General features: G+C 34.2%; 1 long non-coding RNA gene across 1 annotated transcript; it reads left to right on the top strand.

The window, feature by feature from the left end:
- Window positions 1–2708: 2708 nt before the first annotated feature.
- On the top strand, window positions 2709–5858 carry LOC145819806 (uncharacterized). Its single transcript, XR_014360582.1, has 3 exons — window positions 2709–2830; window positions 5009–5092; window positions 5736–5858. It is a non-coding gene; the product is annotated as an uncharacterized LOC145819806 (long non-coding RNA).
- Window positions 5859–19405: the final 13547 nt, after the last annotated feature.

Raw genomic sequence — 19405 nt, forward strand, 5'->3', positions numbered from 1 at the left:
TTTACTTGTACTAAAATAATATGAATAGTTTGGCTAGGTGTGTTAAAAAATGTTGAAACGAAATTCGTTTCAATCTGCCAAGGAATTGCTAAATTTCAATTTCAAATGTCATTTTTAGAATGGGTTTTGTAATTGCGCAACTTAAAATTACATTTTCAAAATGCGAGTTTATATTGAAATCACATGTTCAAAATGCAATTTCAACTTGTCATGTCATCGCAATAGAAGCCATGTCAACTTAAAATCTCATTTTCAACATGCGAAATGAGATTTCAACTTGCCACATTAGCATGTCGTTATCCATGCGATTTCAAAAATGGGTTAGTTTCTCAAATAATTTGAAAAGTGAGTCAATTCTCTAATTTGTTTTTTTTAGAATATTTATAAAAAAAAGATCGTGTTTTGAGGCCGGTGTATTTTATCCTCCTATATGGTTCAAATATAGTCAGAAAGCTCCCATCTGATTTTGGACCAAAGTGTAATCATCAATTCCGTTAACTATACATGTGAAATGACTATAATACCTTCAAATCCTATGTCTTTTTTTGTTATTTTCTTTTTCTTTCCTCTCTTATACACTCAATTTCTAATATTAATTCAATTAAATCATAATTAATCATAAATTCTTAATTATTTATTGTAATTACTAACTTTTTTTTAATCTAATTTTAATGTAATTATATGTTAAATTACAATTAATATTCTAAATCCTAAATTATTTATTGTAATTTCTAACCCTTTTTTTTTATCTAGTTCTAATGTAATTATATTTTTGATCAATTCTCAACTTTTAATTATTTTATATTTTATATTTTATTTTATTTTAGCTAATATCTTAATCTAATTTGAGGTTTGGAGAAGATGAGAGTAAAATTATCTTTCTATTGTGCTAATTTTTAATTTATTTTTTTAGAAAATCAAACTAACTCTAAATAATGGCATGTGTGATACAGTTTCTTTAGTTTGAATGGGAAATTAATGGTAGGACTTTAGTCCAAAATTAAATTGGGACTTTTTGACTATATTTGAATCATAGAGGGTAAAATACTCCCATCTCAAACTACGAGGGGATAAAATAAATTTTTCCCAAAACTTTTTTGCAGAAGAAAAAAAAATCAATAAAAACGCATTACCTTCGTCACAAAAATATAATCGAAAATAATAAATAAATTGATAAATTAAAAAGAATAGTTACATGACAAATTGAGAAGTGGTTGATAGGGGTATAAAATCGACTTACCAGCCTGTGGCCCAACCAGGCCCGAGCCCGAGTTCCTGAACTTGGGCCCTCTATTTTGAAGCCTAATTCAAAACATTTGGCATGGCCTGGTTAAGGCCCCTCGAGGCCCAATGTCTTAAACAAGCTATTTTAGTGAAAATAATAATAAAAAATAAAAATAAAAGTCAAGCCTAGTTCATTGGCCTGAGGGACGACTCCCCAGCTTAGCCAAGGCCCAAGTACCGCTGAGCCTAGATTTTTTGCCTATGGGCTGGCCCGGTCCCACCCGAAATTTAGCGGGAGCTCACAAGGCCCGATTGTAGGCCACCCCGAGCCCACGCCCCGAGTAGGCTAGGCTTAGCCGAATGTACACCCCTAGGTGACATCTACGCAACTTTAAAGTTTTTTCATTTTATATATATATATATAATATAATTAATTATATATAAATAAATATTGGATTACTCACAAGTCCTGTTACACCTACTTATGTTTCACTTAATTCAAATGATTTTCTTATAATCCAATAAGTCTTATGGGTGATATTGTTACCACAATACCTCCAATAATAATACGGTAAAGTGCACATTAATCTTCACATTCACAGTGTAAATGTTGGATCATTCACACTGTAAATGTGAATATTTGCATGTCAATGTAGATATCCACACTATCAAATATAAATGTTCACATCACTAATTTGCTAAGTGTTCAAAAAATATTTGTAAGAATAAATTGTTCATAAAATATCTTAAATATAATAATTAGGATTTGATGAATCAAATGTCCAAAATAATGACTTATTAGAATACAAGAATAGCTTATTGACTAATTGGGATATAAGTACCTGAAAGAGGACTTGTGAGTAATCTAAACACTACAATGAAATGCACATTTGGCGACCAAAATTAGCAATTAAAAAAATTTTAGTCGCCAAAAGTTGTGGAATTAGCGACCAAAAATTTTTCAGTCTACAAAAGTGCAATATTTAGCTACAACTTTTTTTTAGTCGGGGTATATTGATTATTGGCGACTAAAACAAAATTTAGTCACTAAAAATACCATAAATGGCGACAAAAAAAATATTTTAGTCGCCATATATTGAGTTTTAGCTACCAAAACCATTTAGACGTAGAATGTAAAATAAAAAATTATTTTTTATCTTTGGCAACCAAAAGTTTAGTCACCAAAAACATATTTTCTGCGACAAAAAATATTTTAGTCGCCGTATATTGAGTTTTGACTACCAAAACTATTTGGTCGACGAATGTAAAATAAAAAATTATTTTTTATCTTTGGCAACAAAAATCTTGATCCAAAAACATATTTTCAGCGACACAAAAAAATTTTAGTCGCCCAAAAATTAAAATATTTGAAAGGAGACATTTCAAAATTTTAGTCGCCCAAAAATTAATTGGCGACTAAAAATATTTAGTCGCTAATAGTGTAATATATATATATATATATGGTTAACACCCACCCTTGTTCTCTGTTTATTCTCCTTCACCACACCAAACCTCACCCCACTTCACATGACCACAGATCACCGCCACTGCCTCAAATCACAACGGCCACAGCCACCGCTGCCATCGCCACTGCCACAGATCACAGGTTCTCTCTCTCTCTCTCTTTCTTTCTCTCTCTCTCTCTCTCTCTCAATTGAGCTGTGTGTCTATGTCTCTGTCTCCCTTCCTATAGCGACCCCGGTCTTTTCCCATTTGATTATTGTATCCGGACTTGGGTTCCGTTTATTTTGTCATTGTATATTTGTTGTTGTCGTCCTTTATTTTCTCATTTGGAGTTATAGGATGTGTTGGGCAGGTTTGTTTCAGGTTGGTTGGGTTCGTAAACCAAGTGTTGCTGTCCAGTTTTTGGGTTGGTCGCTCGAGCCAAGATTTGGTCGCTCGAGCGAGGTTTGTTTTTGTGTCTTCTGGCTCGATCCAGATTTGCTTCGCTCGAGTGAGCGACTGCGTCTGGTATAGACCTGAGGGCAGTGCTTATTCGCTCGAGCGAGATTTTCTTCGCTCGAGCGAGCGAGGTGTATGTTTTCGAGTTCCCTGCTCGAGCGAGCATTCTGTCGCTCGAGCGTGCTCCAGGGTTGCAGACCTGAAGCATTGCATTCTTGGCTCGAGCGAGGTTTTCGTGTGTCTGGTCGCTCGAGCGACCAAGTCTTCGCTTGAGCGAGCCTGTCAGGTTTAAATAGGCAGCAGCGTGTTTCAGATCAGTTTTTCATACACTTTCAGATTCCAAAACCCTAGTTACGAGTTCTCTCTCCCTCTACACACTTTCTCTCTTAGGATTGATCTACTTAGAGTGAGTTTCTACCTTAGATCCTTTATTAAAAAGATAGAGTGAGTCGAAGGCTTCCATTTAATCTGAACATTTAGTGATTTGGAGCACATTGGAATTTGGGTATTCATCTCTGTCTTCTCCATTCGGGTTATTTTCTTCGAGGTAGGGATATCCTACTCCATCTTATAAGTTTTGTTCTAAGTTTTAGTATTTTGATATGTTGGGGGTACTTTGGTAATTTTGGGAAAAACCCTAGTTGTATTAATAAATTAATTTGTATAATTAATTTAAGGAAATTTGGGAAATATGGTTAAATTCATGGAATTGAGGAATTCATTGATTAAATGGCGTAGTTGGATAATTTAAATCACTCGCCTATTGAATTGTTGATATATTTATTTTCAGTTTAGAAATAACTGTTTTGGGCTATCGGTGGAGGATAGCCGTGCTTGTTGTAGACACTGCATGTGGATTAGGGATAACTGAAACTAATCATTGATTAAGTCATCAATTTTGACTGCTGAATTAATACAGACATTATGTGTATTGATTGTGTGTTGTATATGTTATGTGTTTACATACATTGTTTTGTGTGGGAGGAGATAGGGGATGTACTCCACGGTTTAGGGGAAGATAGGGGATGGACCTCTAAACCGAATTTTGTTTGGGAGGAGATAGGGGATGGACTCCATTAGCATCACTTTTATGTGTGCTTATTTATATTGAAGTGTTTTTATTGATACAGCACTAAAATATGTATCAAATTGGAAGTATGAAGTGTTTTGTTTTGAGCCTGAGTCTCATCTGTTTGTTGACATTGAAAGAATGTGAATGTGATATATATAGTTCACTGTTGTAAGTTTGGCCAGGTTCTAAGCCATATTGATAAAGTTGGGAAGTAAAACGTGTCTTAGACAATAGTGTCATGAGACTGTAAAATGATGTAATTGATTATCTTGGTTAACCATCTATTGAATGCTATTCCTTTAATCAATGCTTATATTTGGTTTAGTATATTTCTACTGAGCTGTGGCTCACCCTTTATGGGAACATCATTTTCAGGTCCAGGTGATAAGCTACCTCCAAGGACTTAGCTTGGAAGGATTTGGATTTTGAAGACTATCTTTAGTTATTTGTTTTTATTTGATAAACATTCAAGCCTAGGGCTTTATTTGTATTTGAGTTAGAACTCATATTTTTGTGTCCAAGTGTTGGCTTGGAAAGATGTAAGCCCATAGGGCATTTAATTTGATATTACATATAATGTTTTCATTTAGTAATACTCTGATGAATGAGATAATGAATTGTTTTCTTTTAATATTGCATGCCAATGATATATATATAATGGGTTTATTTTGAGGGCGTGACACTTCCTCTATTTCCCCCTCTCTGATTGTTGTTCTAGGGTTTTATATTCTTGATTCAGTTCAATTTCGTGTTGATTTCTTTAATGGGTTTGTTTGTTGTGGTTTGATTTCTGATTGTTGTGTTTCATAGTCGAGATATAACCGTGTGAAGCAAATCAACCTTGAATTTACACAAGATATTGAAGACAAACATCTTGATATCCTTAGAAGCAAGGTAACATTTTTGGCTGTATTATGTAGTTGCATTGGTGCCTTCAATTGAAGAAATTGAAATGTGCTGACACTCCGATTGATAAAAGAAGAAGAATTTAATCGTCTTAGTTTTCATAATTACTAGATGCAACACACATTTCATTAGAGGTTCAGAATTACTAAGCCCCTACTTATCTATGCTTTACTGTAATTATTTTTGGGTTTTATTGAAGTTTCATGTTTCTTACTATTACATATGTTTAGAGCAAATTACCAAGTTTGGTACATGGTGATGGGTATTTTAATGGCCTAACAAGTGAAGCAATAGGGAACACTAAAACTCTAAATTCATAAGACATAGGCCTCAACTCTCAATGTGTCAACTCTCATATGTAATTATGATCTGTTTCAAATATAGATTAATTGTTAACATTAGTGATTATTTGCTAATATGAATTTTTGCTATGTTTAACTATGCTGCAACTTCTATGTGCTTATAATTTTGATTATGGATTTTTTGTTCTTCTAAAATATTCCTCATGTATTCTATCCAGTGAAATAAATTATTTTGTGGCTATTAATTTGTGTTTGTGCATTAATTCTTGTGTAGTTTACCTGCTATCATTGTATGAATTGCATTTGCATTAATAAGTATTTGTGTGCAGATTGGAGTATGATACCCTTGGTACTTCTGTTAAAGCTACTGTTGTTTATCTTGGAACAGCATTAGTGAAGTTTCGTTGATGCAATTTCACGTTGCCACTTGACCTTTCATTTGATTCATTTTTGTATCTCTGATTTACATCTAATCTTCTCCATTTCGATGGATATATTTCTCATCTCTAACTTCATAATTTTAATTTCTATTAACACTTTTTTCCCCCCACGACAGCTTGTTTGCCTGGCAACCTTTTTTAAGGTGTCTGAAAGTGACAGCTTTGACATATCAGGTACTTTGTGGATTTTTTTTTTTCGCTTTCTTTTTTTTTTTTCTTTTTTTGGTTTTTGTGATATTGGGTGTTTAGACTTTAGATTCTATATGGAGGATTGTGTCGCTGAAGTCCTTATGTTCATCATTATATATTAGAATCTAATTTTACGAGCCAACCTGTGAGAGCATGAGGTGTCTATATGTAATGCCTTATGAACAATATGCAAAGCATATATCTGGGTATATATGTGCATATAATATTCTTTTCAATTATGTTTTAATATTATTAGTTGGACAAAAATCCATTCGCACCTTATCACACATAAATTACAATAAAAAGAAAAAGAAATTTACTACTTTTTGTTACTAGATCATTTTGCAGGTTTTATGGTCTTTCTGACCATGTTCATGGACTTGAATATTAATGATATCTAAGACTTGTTACAAATATTTATTCCTCTGTTATCTTTTCTATTAACTTTATCTTTGAAGATTGGGATTTCGTTGTTTAGTCATTATTATGCAATTAATAAGAAAAAAACACTGATGTATAAAGGAGATTATTTGTTTCTTGTTCATTGATCCATCCAGTACTCAACTCTATCTCCCGTCTATGTGAGAATTAAGGAATTTCTTCTCTCATGATCTGTATAAAAATGGCTGCCAAAAAATCTTTGATAAGGAAATTGAAGCTATTACAACAGTTTGTTCTAACCTGAAGGTCTTCTCCATTTGTTGTGGTTCATTCATTGCATTTTCATTAGTTGGTATATTTGTTGCTGTATAATTGATATTGTCTGTTATATCCTCCTAAATCGTTATTTGCCTATTTTAGTTGAAATCTTTGATAAACAATCTGTTAAGCTAAAAGGAATCATTCACTGATTTTTCTTTATTTAGTCTTGCTATATTAATTGATATATTCATTGTGTTATTCATCTAAATTCAATTGAGTTAGCCCTCTAATTTTTCCTTCTCCATAAGCTAAATTACTTGTTAAATAAATTGAACCATATTCTGTTTAAACAAAAATCAAGCTCTACATTTTTTATTAGTTACCTCAATGGTTTTTCCTCATTTTGTTTTGCTATATTAGTTATAATACTTGTTCAGCTATTCATCTTGAACAAGTTAGCTATCTGATTTCTCACCTCCATTAGCTCAAATCACTTGTTAAGTAAACTACAATCTGTCAATTTCTAATTAGGAAAAGGAAACATATAAATGTGTCAATTCCTTAAGGTTATACATTTGAATTGAGCCAATAATTCATTTGAAAAGATTAATTACATTTGAATTTTAATTACAGCCTTCGAACCATAAAAAGATAATAAATTTCTTCGATCGTAAAATATAGAAAGATAATAAATTTCAAGTTGTATGTTTTTTTTTTTTTTTGTCTTTTTGTTTTTTTTTTATTTTTTATAATTCTAAATGCAATGTTATTCAATAAAATATTAATGGATATTATGTTTTTGTTGCAGATTGATGATGTTGGCATGGATATAGTGATGTTTTTAGGCCAAATTGATGATGTTTGCATGGGCGCAATTTACATTATATTTTTGTTTATGGAAAACATGTACACCTGATATGTGTTGTTATTAAGATTTTTTTTAACTTTATTTTTAAATTTGGATTCTTATTTATGGATTCTTATTTTCTTTGATATGTACGGTTAATAGTTAAGTTTTGTATATGGTTGAAAATTGAATGCTATAGGTTGTGGAGAAATATTTTTATTGAATGCTTGAGAATTGAATGAATGGATGAATAATTTTGTATATACATAGGTTACAGGTGGCGTAAAAAATATTACAGAACAAATTATAAAAACTAAATGAGACCTTTTGGGGACTAAACAAATATCACAGGTTGGCTTTTGCTACTAAACTTTTAGTCGCCAATTGTAAAAAGAAAACTTTTGGTAACTAAATTTTTAGTCGCTAATTCTCAAAAAGTGAAACTTTTGGCTGCCAAATAGTTAGTCGCCAAACATACATGCTCAATTGGCTAGTAAACAATTTAGTCACTAAAAGTAAAAAGTATATATATTTAATTATTTTTTAAAAATATATGACAACTAAAGTTTTAGTCGCCAATAGGTCACTTTTGGCTACCAAAAAAATTTTAGTCGCTGATTGTTTCCCCGATAAACTGTTAGCAACCAAACGGGCAACCAAATATATTAGTTGCCAAAAGCAATTGGCGACTAAAAACAAGGCTTTTGGCGACTAAAATTTTAGTTGCCAAAAGTGAAATTTCATGTAGTAAAAATTTTCATATAAAATGATATAGTTTCAATATAAACTTTTTACTTTAAAATATAAAATTCATAAAATAATTTTATTTATAAACATAAAATTATCATATCATATTTATAGAGTTTTATGTATAAATTTTATCAAGTGCAGATTTGCTCACTACAACAAATTAAACTTTTTGCGACTAAATTTGCCAACTAAAAACAATTTAGTCGCCAAAAGTTCCACAATAGGTGACTAAAAAAAATATTTGGTTGGCGTTAATTTAGGTTTTAGGCTACTAAATATTTTTAGTTGGGATATATTACTTTTTACCGACTAAAACACATTTAGTCACCAAAAGTTTCACAACAGGCGACAAAAAAAACTTTTGGTCGGCATTAGTTTAGGATTTTAGGCTACTAAATATTTTTTTAGATGCGACATATTCATTTTTCCTGACTACATAATATTTTCGTCGCCAAATAATTAGCATAATTCGTAGGAGGTAAATTTAATCTTCGACAACCAAAAATTTGGTCACTATTGTCACAGACTGGGTGTTTGTCATCCTCCCGAGAAGCCAGCTCCACGAGTGGTACTGCATACCCCGTGAATTAAGCCCAAGGACCAACCCAGGAGATGTAATAGGGATCTACCCTGCCTGTCTTGCCGCTCACAAACTAATACGCTTGCAAGGTGCTTGATGTAAAATTCGTATCCTCAGTGAGTCGGCATGTGACTTTTGGCGACTAGAATATAATTTGGTCAGCATTAGTTCATATTTTGGCTACTAAAGAATTTTAGTCGCCATATATTGGTGGTGTTTGGGAAGTGTTTTTTTTTTTTGTTTTTTTTTGCTAAAAAAATACTAAAAGACAAAATTTGTTAAAAAAAAAAAAACAAATCCAGACAAAATGTCACATCAAACCCATAATCATTTCACTTTTTCTCTCACAAACATCACATCTAACTACAAAAAAATCCAACTATCTTCCCAAACACAAAAATTTTAACCTCCTAAAATAATACAAAACTAAAAAAACCTACTAAAATAATAACTTCCCAAACACTTCCATTAACATTTTTCGAGTAAAACATTTTAGTTGATAAAAATAGTGACTAAATAGTCGGCAAAATTGTGCAAATGTGTATAAAAAATAGTGGGAAAATTAACGCCAAATTTTTGCTCCTTTTTTTTTCCCTATCAATTTCTTTAGTCCTTCACAACCAAGTTTTTTTTTCTCTCTCTCTCTCTCTCTTTTACACAGAGAATCAAGAACCACCGCTGCTCATCTCACCATCGCACATGACCACCGCCGCTTATCTTCCACCATCGCACATAATCACATCGCCACTTCCGCTCACCATTGTCTTGCCTCCCATCGACATTCAGGTTTTTATTTCTCTCTCTCTCTCTCTCTCTCTCTCTCTCTCTCATTCTCTCTCCCCTTTTCCCCAATTCACTCTAGCTCTAGAGTTATTTTATTTTTATTTTTTTATGCTGTAGGATTTTGATTTATGTGAAATGAGTAAATGGGTTTTGATTTGTGTTATTGATTTAGGGTTTTTTGAACTGATTATTGGTGTGGTAGGTGAGATTTAGTGATTTGGTCTTAATTTCTAATCGATTCCTTTTATCAATTGCACATGGGTCTCCCTCTTTCCTCTCTACCATGCACGCAAGAGTTCCTTGCCCCAACCAACCTCCGAAGCTCTCATCCACCAGGTGTTTCCTCCTTTTGCCTGTCTCTCTCTCACTAGCCCCTAGTTTCTGAATCCTAACATGTCTCTCTCTCTCTCTCTCTCTACCCTCTCCCACCCCTAATTTGTGAACCCTAGCATTTTTTTTCCTGCACAATGTTGCTGTTGCTCTCAGCCACCACCGTTTCCACCATTAGCCACTAGCTTTACAGCCCTCAAGTAACACACTCACTCGCATTCCCCTCTTTCTCTTGCTCCCCAATTTGTGATTTTCAATATTTTTTTTTCTTTGAAGAGCTTATTGTATTATAAAAAATAGTTATATTCTTTTATAGTAGAATTTGGTTCTCTCAATATTTTAGGTATTTTCTGTGATTGTTGTGGCTAGGTTTTGAAATCATATTAGTTTTGTTGAATAATATTTGGATTATGCTTTTCTTTTTTCTTTTCTTTTTGTTTGTTTATTAACTTTTGTGATTGTTCTAGTGAGATTTTGAAAATACTAAATCACTCTATTAGGTTTTACTTTTTAGATTTTTTTTTTAATTTTTAAAAAAACTAGAAACTAGTTTGGATAAAAAAGAAAAGGAAAAAAAGAAAAAGGCACTCATCAATTTCATATCACTTTCTCTTTCTTGGGGTTGAAATAATATTTGAAAATTTGAAATTATCATTTTTCTTGTTAACTGCTTTCATACAGTTTATGTTTTTTCAAATAAAAATTCAGAAAACAGGTTTTTAAAATGAAACCAAATAGGGTGTAAGAGTTTTCAAAATGTTTTTTTCTTTGTCAAAAACAATATCATGTACCAAATTCAGTCGGGGAATTACATTCAATGACTAAAAAATAATTTTTGGCAACTAAAAATTTAGTCGCCAAATTTGCAATTTCTTGTAGTGGTTAAAGTTGACTTTACGGTGAAATTGATCTATTATTTGACTGACTTTGATTCACGTCGATAATCTAATCCTCTCATCTTATGGAACTCAGAAAATTATTCATGCAAAAAATAAATTGATCCAATATCAATTCGTCATACTATTAGACTATTTTTATTTATACAATTAACATGTTCTTAAGAATAGAGCGTCCATGTGTTGTAATATATATGTGATTTGATCATATGATTACTTATGTCAGATCAACTGAATTTTTTACATACATGTTCTTCACAGCTTGTATATAATTTTGGAAACTTTTTTAGTGTTTTTAAGTCATATCATCACTCTACTTTTTTGCATATTTTTTTTAAAAAAAAAATAATAAAGTCAAAAAAAGTTAAAATGTCAGCTTTTAAGCTTTCTCACATGTTGTAAGAATCACATGTAGACCAATGGCAGAGCCAGAAAAATTGTTAAGAGGGGGTACTTATTAATTACAACATCAATTTTTTTTTTCTTCTTATAATCAAATAGATAAAAAAAAATGATTAATATTAAACACAAAATCTTAAACATTTAATATAAGAGTTTTAATATATATATACATATATATATATATATATATATTACAATTGATCATGTAAAATATCATAACTAAAAATATGGTGTTACTTGTAACCAACTAATGTATTATAGGTAATACAAAAGACTTTATATGTCTTATGATAGATTATATATAATAATATACAAATAATAGTAATAGCACATCATTATCGATATATGGTATAATAATGTGATTTTTTTATGATTTCTTTATTTTCAATAAAAGCAATCACCATTATTTTTGAAATTAAACAAATGCCATTAAGAAATTATTTTAAATGTTATTTCTACATAAATTTTTTGTTTGTTAATTATTTTCCTTATGTACAAAACAAACAAAGAAAAAAATTGCAAAATTAGAGGGGGGAGGGGGGCACGTGCCCCTCGGACTCTTCATATATCCGCCACTGCTCGATTTTTTCTTGGTCTTCCTTTGTGTCCATCATCATTCCTTGTAGATTTAAATTTTTGCGTGTGTTGTGCGTGCTTTTTTTTTTTTTTTTGTGGCCTTAATTAAAACGAAACTCCAGAAAAACTGCAAAGGTCATAGGATCCAAACGCTACTTGTTGTTTACGCTGTTGCTATGGCTCTTTCTTATCATTTTGGTCTTGTGTTCTAACCGCCTCCTTTGAACGAATGAATTAAAAATCAGTGGTCGTAGTGGACCGATAGTGTAACGACCCCAAAATCCGTATTAGATATTACCTTTATGGCCTTATGGGTTAATGCATTTTAATTTAATGATGTCTGTTAAAATTGAGGAATTATTTGTTGAGCCACGACTTTAAAATTGAAATTACCGACCTTTACGGGTTCAGAAATCACAATTGAGCATTTGAGTATGTTAATGGGAATTTTTAGAACTATTTGGGAAAATTAATTGGAAATCCAATTTGTCTGATTCGTTAATGCACGCTTGGGTAGTTAACTTTATACTGCCAATTGAAGGCCTTAGAGGCTTCAGAAACCAGAACAAAAGACATATTTATGATCATCACAATTTTTAGAGTCACCTAGGAACTTTAATTGAAATTTGATATCGTGTGATTCGTAAGGCCACGTTTGGCTCTCCTTTTTGTGTTAAGCCATGTGTGTGTTTATTTATATATATGGATGTGCCTTTAAGTGGTTGATCTCATCTTTTGGGAGCCCAAAATATCTAAAAAGAGAGAGAAGAGAACCGTGAGAGAGAAAGAGAGAAGAGAGACCAAGATTCTTGAAGAAAAGCTCAACAATCATGGGGGTTTGAAGATGATTGAAGGGAATTGAAGAAAGAGAAGGAAGATCACCCATGAAAACTTGGGGGAAATTGAAGAAAGCTAAGAGAAGGACAAAGATTGAACTAAGGTGTGATCATCTATCTTGAATCCTTATGTTTAAAGCATCAATTATATGAAATCAAGGATTGATATGGAAGATGTGAACTTTGAACCCCAACTATGGCTATATTATGCTCTTGTGTTCTTGTGCTTGGGAATTGAGTAATATTTTGAGGTTATAATGTTTGACAGAGATTAATAATATGAAATTTATCATGTATTAAAGAGTTTTGGGCTTTGATTTACATGAAATTGAGGTTTGATTTTGAAAATGAGAAGTTTAAATTTTGCAGTCATTTTTGGACTGCAAACTGCCCAGGGCCGCACGTGCGGCTCTGTTTCCCGCACGTGCGGGAGACAACTCTGTTCAGCCAACTTTGAATAAGCATATCTTTTGCCTCCGGACTCCGTTTTGAGTGGTTCTTGAGCCTAAAATCAAGACCCGAAAGTCTAGTTTCCAATGGTGGTGGTCTCACTCCCAAATTCTAAATACAGAAATAGTTATGCTCAAATTAGTGACGACTGTTTACTTTCTGTCAACCAGTTTTCTACCATTTCTTCACCTAAACCATTCCCATCGATTTCTCCTATTTTCTGAGGCATGGATTATAACTTATTAAGGAATAATGAGCTTCGTACCACTATGGCCAATTGATTGAATGATCAAAGAGAATAAGTAAATGATCGAGTATAATCTCACATTATGTGTTGTGCAATGTACTTGTAGGTCAAGACGAGGGCATCGTCCCATTACTACCGGGAGCCGATCACTGTGAGTAATAGTAGTGTAACAATATGTTTCACTTACTTCCTGTGATTATGATTTATGTATTGTTATTTGTGAATGGTCTATTCCATTGATGTTGTGCTTTGATTCAATTAATTGATATGCTTGAATAATGGCATTGATATGGACCTAAGGTCGTTCTGTCCCTAGTAATAGACGTGGGCCTGAGGCCGCTATGATGTGAATTGTTCTGTCCCTATTAATGCAGTGATACATTTGCCTTCTGTTAGTAGTTATTATTAATGTTTTATTATCCGCAAGACAACTATGTCGACTTGTAATAAACCATGGGAAAATCTTTGTGTACTATTGAGTAATAGTACTATAGCAGTACGTTTTGCTTACTGTTAATAGTTAATACTGAAGTTCTGTTATCTGCAAGTTAACTATCTGAATTCATGATGAACAAATGGAACATATGTGTATTATGGAACAAAGATATCTTGGTGTATCTGGAATCATTCTGTTTTGCTAATGATGGGCTCGAGGCCAATCTGTTGATTTCTGGGCTTAAAGCCGTTCTGTATTATCTGTGGGCTTAAAGTTGTTCTGTATTATATCTTGGCTTATAGCCGTTCTGTATTATATCTGGGCTTACAGCCGTCCTGTATCATATCTGGGCTTATAGCCGCTCTGTATAATCTGTTAGGCCAGAGGCTGCTCTGTATAATCTGTTAGGCCAGAGGCCGTTCTGTATAATCTGTTAGGCTAGAGGCTACTCTGTATAATCTGTTAGGCCTGAGGCCGCTTTGCATAATGTGTTGGGCCTATGGCCGTTTTGTATTCTGCATGGGCTTGAAGCCAGTCTGCATTATATGTGAGCCTGAGATCGTATTGAAATATAGTTATGGATAAGACCTGTATATGGTTGGTATCTATCTATTTATTTTATCCAAGGTTTTGCTTATTCAATTAACCTTCTTACATTGCTATTATTCACTGAGCTTTACTCATTTTGTTTTATGTATATTTCTGTAGGTGAGCCATCGGGGATTGACACTAGAGTTGTACTGAGGTTCGCTTGTCTGCCAAGTCACCTGGGGGTATGTCTCCATGTGGTGGCCTTAATTTATTGTTGGGAGTCATATAAATTATTAAGTCTTATGTAAGTGCGTGTGAGATCTATATAAATTTTGTGATTGTATATGTATATTTGGAAGTGTATTTAAATGCTTAAATCCAAGTAAACCAGCATGTATGCACAAGCTCAATGGATGTTGTCTTTTATTGATATTGCTTCTGCTTAAGGCCCCGTATGTGACTAAATATTATTCTAAAATTCTGTTTTGAGGCCTATGTACAGGCCGGTCATGGACCAAACTTTTAGGGGCGGGTTTGGGTCGTGACAGATAGTTTGAATCCATTAATCAAAATAAGCCAGTTTTGCAAGTTACAATTGTTTTAGTCCTATCCAAACCATCCTGGTATCACCTCGGCCAGAGACTTTTTGATCTATTAGATTGGGTGGAGTTTTCTTGAAACACTATACTTTGATGTTGATATTGAAATATAGATTAAAATTCAAAATGACGACACTATTATAAATTTTTTAAATTAGGTGAACTTTTCTTGACACACCACATTTTGCTAATGAAAGTTGAAGTGAGACTCACGGTATAGATTAAAAATGAATGTGTTGGCTTTTTTGGCTTTTGAAGGTTAATTATATAATTTTAAGCGTGCCAGCAAGGATCAATAAGTCCTTATAAAATTTATAATTGACAACCAATTATCAAGCAATTGTGTTGAAGTTCTTTCAGCCTCAATGAAGAGGATTTTTACTGGTGACTTGTTTAAGAGAAAGTTGTGAATAATAACAAGTAAATACAATTTAGAAAACGAATTTCATTAAGCAAATGAAAACTTACAATGAAGTTATAATGACCCAGCCTCGACGAGGTTCACAGCAACAAACTACTGAAAAAACTAATCCTAGAAAATGAAGTGCGGTACAGGAATTGAAGTGCTGGAAATGCAAAGAACTGAATATATAAAACTGAAAAAGAAATATAAAGTAGATAAACTAGTTTCTGGATCTGAGTCTAGGTCCTTCAATTTGGAGCCTTTCTGCTATTTATACTTGTTAAGGGTAACCGTCGAATTGGGTTTCCAACTGTTGAAATGTCCTCCTATGATTCCTGATCATGCTCTCTTACAATCAGTCCCACTATGCCATTCTTGCAGTTAGGCTTTCCTCCTGATTTTGAATTCAAATTTATTAGTAACTGTTAAGCCACGTCATCTCTCGTTTTCTAGCTGCTTCCATGCGACACAAACCCACCATTATCCATATGAGCTGCCACGTGCCTGTTGCTGATTGGAGACTTGCATTAACCCCCAAAATTGCCCTTTACATGCCACGTGCTGAGCTGCGATTGGCCTGTACAAAATATATAGCCAACACTACCTCCCGTACTAATATACCTAATACTTGATGATATTAGTGGACCAGTGCACTTTGTCCTCGTCCTAGGACGTGCATGGACTTAGCTGAAGTGTAACCGTCTTCTTAGAAAATGAAGAACTTCATTAAATCCTTCTCCACGCTTCGAACATTCCCTATATTATCTACGAATTCAACGAGACCAATACATCTCTAATGGCCAATCCAACCTTCTCTTACATTGATTGAGCATACGAGGAGGCATTTGTCAATGATGACTGCCCTCAAAAGAATGTTCATGCATTTATTGGCCACATTTATCTGCCCCCATTCATACAAGTTATGGAAGCTTTTGCACCATACAAACCTTTGGACCAAACATTTTCACAAATGGACCTTGGAAGCTCTTCATCTGCTCCAAAACTCTCTGCCTGGGACGAAGCTGTTTCATCTTCTAAAAATATTGGCTGGGATGGGATGCTTGGCCCACACCCACTCAACCTCAAACAAGGGGAATGAATACGCCATTGATTTCCCAAATTTGATGATCTTACTGCAATTCATCCCTCCACGCGTAGTTCTGTGGTATATCTATACGTTCCCTTCAACCGTCTTTGCAGTCTTGAAGACAACTTGCTTTCAGCATGGTATACTTCTACCCTACCGTCCAAAATAGTGCGAAGGACTCCATACCCTTTTGAAGCCTTGGGCATAAGTCCTGCATTCTTAGCCAAAAAAGAAAAACTTAGCTCTTCTGATTGGCTAGAATGTGTGAACCGGCCTGAGTTTCCACCTTTATTTGGAGGGGACCCAACTGCTTCTTCCCTGCCCATCAATTCTAACTGGATTGAAGAACTGGAACTCACCTTTTTTGAGAGTCAGCATTTTGCTTCCTACCAATCTCCAGTTCCTCTTACTCGTTACCAACAATACAGAGCCCAGACTCTGCTTGCTGATTTCTCCCATTTATCCTTTGAGGTCCTTTGAAACGACATTCCTTACAAGAACTTATTATGGTCCTGTGATATTGTCTCTCGAAGCCACATCCTCAATCTTGTGACCCAAGTAGAGCTTTATACCTTCTTGGATTAACTTCCTCTTCTACTCAACTAGCACACAAATGCTTCTATTACCAGTGAGTTGTTAGAGAATACCTCCGCTGCTCATATTCAAATTCAGTACGGAGCAAAGAATCTTATTGAGGAATATGAAAACTTTAAGAACCAAGATTCAGGGTATAGGGAAGATGTCATTATGGGTGATGCACCTGGAGAAGGAGAAATGGATGAAATGGAGAAGGCTCTTAGACAAACAGAATTTGAAATGAAGGCCTAACAACTCTTCTTCCACCTAAGGGCTCATCAGCTAGATAAACCAAATTTAGATAGGATAGAAGATAGGTTAGGAAAAGAGTATTTATTTATTGAATTTTGCTGGACAAAATTCCATGATCTTGTGACTTTGTCCATTCCTTACTTTTGTGAAATTGAGAATGTAACCAAGTAGGTGTTCCTAATGTAAATATTGCATATCAATAAAACTGAGCTCTTCAAATATCATCTGTCATGATCTGGTTTTATATTCCAATTGTATGATCGATTGCATGGCGAATATGGCTTTATGCCTTACTTTGTCTATGTAATCTGTGAATAATAGCTTCAAAGCAACCAACTTGCTTTGATGCCTGGCTTTAAGTGCTTCGAAGCATAGATTTTCTTATAGGAGCATCCATATTTGACTTAGGGTTTTCATGCTCTAATCATCTGATTAACCCATCATGTATAAATCACAGTTTCGAATTGACTTGCTTCGAAGTGCTTACTTATTTCAGAATTCACAACTCTAAACAAGATAAGCATTTCAGAGACTCTTTCGAAGGACATTACCTTGCAAAGATAATCTAGGAGTATGCTTATAAAGCCTTCAACGAAAACAAACCTTAAATATAATTTTGTTTAAGGCATAAAATGTCTTCGAAGCCAACTACAAGTTTTCGAAGCCAAGCTAAGTCTTTGAAATAAATTTCCCTACCAAACTTACTCTTGAAAAAGACTGTGGCTTGGGACCCCTTGTGTTCTAAAGATAAAGTTTTAATTCCACATGAGTTAGAAGCCCGTTAAATAATTTATTTTAGGTTTACTTGACTCGTTAGGCCGATTGGGTCTTTGGATAGAAAAGTTTAAAACCCCTTTTTCTCGCATTTTTAACCTACTCACTTGTCCAAAAAACAAACCCTTTCACTCATATTGCTTTCACTCTTATTGCTCTTGACTACAACTCTTTGCTCTTCTATGTACTTTCTTTGTTTTCCTCCCTAAAAGTGCCAGTGGTTGAGCGTGTGAGCCCATCTGTGGCTTTAAAGAGGTGTATTGATGAAGAGATAGCCAAGTTCAGAGCTGGTGAACCGAGTGCCATAGATGGTCGCCTCTTTATTCCTTGTCATAGTGAATAACAGGAATTCGTCTTGGGACCTATCTTTAGGGAGAAGCCTTAGCTCAACTTCTTGCTTTATACCCCCGTCTAAAGGATCACTACCTCCTCTATAAAGGGGGGCTTGATTGGGAAAGCTGGAGGATGAACTGACTCCACTGCTGCTGGCCCACATTGAGCTTTGAATGGGAGAAATGGTATGACAGGGTTGTGTCTGCTAGAGAATGGGACTTGCAAGAGCTCTGTATCCTTGATGCCCTACGTCTCTCTAGGTTCATTATTCCTAAAGATCTTTTCTTGATTCCTATAGCCCTTTGTTTCTGGAACTCGGCTTTCAATTTTTTCCAGTTTCGGTGTGGTATGATGGCCCCTACCGTTCTCAATATTTGCCATCTTTTAGGGCTCTCACCACTTGGTGCTCCCTTTACACCTGGTTATCCAGACCTTCCAGTCAATTTCACTATTCCACCCGTGAACTCTTCCTTCAGCGATTTTGTAAAATTTGAGAACAAGAAGGTAGGTTCTGTAGGTGACCAAGAGTTTTTTTCTTTCATTCTATATTGGTTATGCAAGTTTCTCTTCTGTATATCATTTCAGCAGATTATGCCTGAGTTTGCCCCACTTGCCAAGGCTCTTGCTTTGAAGATGATAACCTTGGCTCCTTACATTTTAGGCCATGTTTATAGGGCATGTTTCTAATTTTGTGAAAAACCTTTGGATGTTAACCAAAGAGGCCCCCACTGGCTATTACAGCTCTAGCTCTCCGCATACTTCACTGGTCTACACTCCCAGTGCTTGAAATTTTTGGTGCAAGAACCCACCACTTATAGAGAGAAATTTGCCAAGATTTCCCTATACCCCTCCAGCTTTGCCTATTACTTTACTTTCTTCCATCAACTTCCAATTCTCCACTTCCTTCTTTCTTTTGTCCCTTCGAAACCAACACGGGACCAACTTGACTAAGGACATTTTTGGCTGATAGGCAATGTTCCAATTCGCTGCACAAAGATATGTGGGCCTCTATTTTGTTGCCAATGAAGCTCTTTATTGGT

Source organism: Camellia sinensis, chromosome 2, assembly GCF_055761805.1.
Source record: "Camellia sinensis isolate YWXY chromosome 2, ASM5576180v1, whole genome shotgun sequence".
Classification (NCBI taxonomy): Eukaryota; Viridiplantae; Streptophyta; class Magnoliopsida; order Ericales; family Theaceae; genus Camellia; species Camellia sinensis.